General features: G+C 51.4%; 1 pseudogene; it reads right to left on the bottom strand.

The window, feature by feature from the left end:
• Window positions 1-753: 753 nt before the first annotated feature.
• On the bottom strand, window positions 754-3492 carry LOC123066250 (L-type lectin-domain containing receptor kinase IX.1-like; annotated as a pseudogene).
• Between the last annotated feature and the right edge of the window lie 724 nt (window positions 3493-4216).

Raw genomic sequence — 4216 nt, 5'->3', positions numbered from 1 at the left:
CAATTGTGTTCTTATTATTGCTTGATATATACTATTGCACGACACTATGTGCGTGGACGTTTGTTCTATTGGTGTATATACACCCTATATGAAAAAATAGTAATTAAATGAAAAGCAAAAAAATAAAAATATGTTTGAATTAAACTTGAACTTCCATTGTACTCATAAGAAGAATTCCACATAAGAAAAACACCCCTTTGACTTCAGGGCAAAAAAAAAAAACAATTGGTCAAAATAGTGCAAGGAGTGACTTGTATATAGCAATATTTTTTTCCTTGAAGTCAATGCTAGGTTTTTATTCGTGAAAATTTATATACTGGTGCAAAAGAAAGTCAAGTTTATTCAGAAAAACTTTTGAATTTTTCTGTAATTATTAAACTTTTTTCCAATATAAATGTATATACAGCCAGTAACCAGGGGCATTTCCCACGACACTATAGACAATGGTCCGCTCCAGAAATTTCATGTGATCAACTCAAATAAGTTTAGTGCTTTAGTCTTTTGAGCCCATCTTCAACTTTCATTCCGGATTCACCACTATATTCCATTATTGTAATGGTAGTAATAAACAACAATGTATATTTGTATCTTTTTGTACCGGAAAAGTATAAAAAGTTGAGCTCTTTGTGTAATTCTGTAACAGGCTCCAGTAAGGCGCGTGATATCATGTGTGACCCAAACATCTCTGTGGACGACCGGGCTAAGATCACTACTATTATGTGGTCGATATGGCATTCCAGAAATCGGATCAAACATGGGGAGGTAGGACGAGACCCAGCCTCTACTATTCAAGCCACAAAAGAAGCAATAGCTTTGCTGCAACTACCTAGAAAGGCAGCTATGATCCTGCCAGGTTTTGGATGGCGACCACCCGAGGAGGGTGTCGTTAAAATCACCACCGATGGAGCTCTCGATTTGAATGGTGGCAATGGGGGAGCAGGTGGAGTCGCCCGTTCGTCCACAGCGTTTTTGGGAGCTTGGAGTAAACCTTTCTCTGGGGTGTCTGATCCCCTGATCATTGAGGCTTTGGCACTGCGGGAAGGAGCTCGTTTGGCAGCACTTCGAGGCTTCCTTCAGGTGATAATGGAGGTAGATTGTCTAGGCTTGTGTCGCTCTGGAGTACTCGCCACTTTTCTCGTTCTATTGTGGCGCCAATCTTGTTAGAAATAGGAGAGCTCATTAGTAGTTTCACTTCTTTTGATATTCAACATGTAAGTAGGTCAACTAATGTGCCGGCGCATCTTTGTGCAAAACATGCATGCACCTTGAATGTGACCAAAACTTGGCTGGCTGAGACCCCTAGCTTCCTTGTGACCAGCCTTCTGGCTGACTGTCCGGGGAATGCTCTTATCTGAATAAAGCTCTCTGATTTGCCTGCAAAAAAAAAGGCTCCAGTAAGGCAAATTTGGTCATCTGCCAGTGGTGGCCCAAGACACGTCATCACTGCAGACATTGACCGACGACGACGCGTTGTAGGCATGTGATCCAGGAGAAAAGTCGGGCCCCGGCCTTGACAGGATCGGCAGCGTGAGGTCTTCGGATTGCAAGAAGTTCATGAGCTGCACAACGGACGGCCGCACGCACGGGCTCGGGTGTGTGCACCAGAGCCCGACGACCAGCGCGCGGTGTAGCTGCCACTTGCAATCGTCGAGCTGCTTGTCTCTCTTTATCCTTTCATCCACCGCTTCAACAATGGCGCTCTTCTCGTACAGGTTCCAGATCCACTTGAGCAGCGGTAGCGCCCTGTCTACTTTGTCAGCTGTTGTTGGTTGCTCCATCTCCATCTCCGTGTCCGGCCGCTGGCCGGACACTACCTCCAACACAACGATGCCAAAGCTGTAGACATCGGATTCGGCGGTCGGCCTGCGTGTGCGGACGAACTCCGGGTCTATGTACCCTGCAGTGCCAATGACAACTTGATGCTGCGTGATGAGTCAAGAAGTATGTTGCTTGGTTTGATGTCGCCATGCAGCACACACTGATCCCACTCTGTGTGGAGATAGTGTAGTGCAGATCCCAAGCCAAGGATAATTCTGTATCTGAATGTGGTGTGGTGTGTTAGGTTAACTAGTAATGGGAATGATGGAAATGATGAAAAAAACTAGTAACAGGAATGATGGAAAAAAAGACATTCCATGCCGTGATGGTTTTGTTGCGTACATTACCTCTCTGACCAAGTGAGTAGACGATCAGTGTTGTATATGTGTCGGTCAAGGCTGCCTTCCAGCACAAGCTCGTAGACGAGCAGGAGACCTTTGCGGCTACCGGACCGGTGCCTCAGCCGGCTTATGATTTTCACCTCGGATTCAAACTCTTTCCTCCCCTACGCAGATGATTCCGAGGAGAGCATCTTGATGGCCACTGGGCAGTCTTGGTCGCTCAGGCTGCCTCGATACACGTTGCCAAAGCCACCTCGCCCGAGCTTCCCCTCCTCCGCGAAGTCCTTGGTCGCAGCCGCGAGCTCACGGTAGCGGTACCGTCTAGGGCCTATCCCTCTCTCGAACTCAGCCTGCTCGCGTTCTTCGTTGTTGGAATCGTCTAGTCTCTTCCATATACGTCGCCGACGGACTAGGACGACGGCGATGACGCAGAGCAACACTAGAAAAGCTACTACTACGAAAGGCACTAGCACATGCACTAGTCGCCGCCGGAGACTGGTGCTGCTACCTGCTAGTAGCCACCATGGCATCATCTAGAGTGGAGCTAAATGACCAAGACATCACCTGATGCAGCTCGCTGCAGAGGCCAGTTGATGCGGCGAAGCCGATTGCAACTCCATGAGGCAAATCCGCCTTCATGTCCACCGACGTGTTCACCATGTCCGGCTCGTCGTCGTTGATGCGAAGACGGGCGATCAGGACACCTGTGTGGTTGTCGTAGTTGATCTCGGCAGTCATGACCGCGTCGTTAGAGACCAAGCGCTTCGTCACGTTTGTGTAGGCGCTGGAGTTGATGTTGTTCACGTCTATGCCGATGTGGTTCAAGTGGTTGTCGTTGTGGTCCCAGGAGTTGGGGTAGGCGTCGAACTCCACCGTGACGATGCGGTCATCTCCGGCGGCGTTGAAGCGGTTGCTGTCGTTGAAGAGAGCGAGGTTCTCCCCGACGCTGTTGGGAGGGAGCCTCGACGGGAAAGTGCCCCAGGAAGAAAGCCATGCCGTCACCAGCACTGTCACGAGTGACGTGGCTCAAGCTGCATAGATGAAGATTTTCGTCCGTCTCGTCCTTGGGCCTGATCCGGAACGTGAAGTTGGAGGAAAAGCTGGCCACCTTGCCGGTGGCGTTGTTGCAGAGCGGCACCAGCCGAGCATATGACGCTCGGCCGACGCTGAAGAAGTTGGCTTTGAGCTCGTTCTTTGTTAGCTCAATAGCGTCGGAGCCCATGCGCGCGTCGCGTTCGCACCTGAGCTCCGTTTCACAGAGGTCGCCGGAGCTGGAGAAGTTGAAGCTGAAGGAGAGCACGGTAGCCATTGACAAGGACGATGAGTAGCTGAGACAAATGTACACGGGGACGGGTAGGAGGCGATGCGGCCTCATTATGGTTGATATTTGGCTCGGGATCGAGAGACGGGGTGAGACAGCTATAACTAGCTTCATTCGGTTCTAGTGGCACCTCCCCGCCCGGACAGCTTCAGGATCAGGTGGCGCCACGCAGGCTCGATGTGATATGTCTCCCAGCTTTGAATTTTAGTTTCGCTTCTACACTAGTGCCGGCATTCCGTCGGTTTTCACATGTGCTAGTCCACTGGCCTACTACTACAAGGACGCAGACGAGTCGTGTCGCACACGACGATCACACCCACTAAAATCTAAGAGCATCTCCAACCGTTGAGCCCCCCAAAACAACTTTTTCAGCAGTTTGGAGTTGATCCGGCGATAAATTTAGCTTGGGGGTCAAAAATTACCCAGCCGTGCCCCCCACCCAACAGCAGTGGAGTGCCCAGTTCACAGCAAATCAGGCCACGCCCAGTCCACGGCGACCATCTCCTCCCTGCTCCTCGCGCCCGCCAGCCAGCTGCCGCCGTGCTCCCGCGGCCGGCCTCCCCGCCGTGCGCCCGTCCTCCTGCCGCCCCTCCACCTCCATCTGCAGCAGCTCCTCCGCCGAGCTCCGCCCCGGTCGCGCGCTCCGCCCAGCCTCCCGCCTACCTGCTCGTCGTCCGTCCTCTCTCCCGTCGAAAAAGAGATGAGAGAGAGAGGAGAGAGGAAGAGGCTGACAGTA

Source organism: Triticum aestivum, chromosome 3B (assembly GCF_018294505.1).
Source record: "Triticum aestivum cultivar Chinese Spring chromosome 3B, IWGSC CS RefSeq v2.1, whole genome shotgun sequence".
In the NCBI taxonomy this organism is placed as follows: domain Eukaryota; kingdom Viridiplantae; phylum Streptophyta; class Magnoliopsida; order Poales; family Poaceae; genus Triticum; species Triticum aestivum.
Note: the sequence above shows the minus strand (reverse complement) of the source record. Positions and strands in the feature narration are given on the sequence as shown.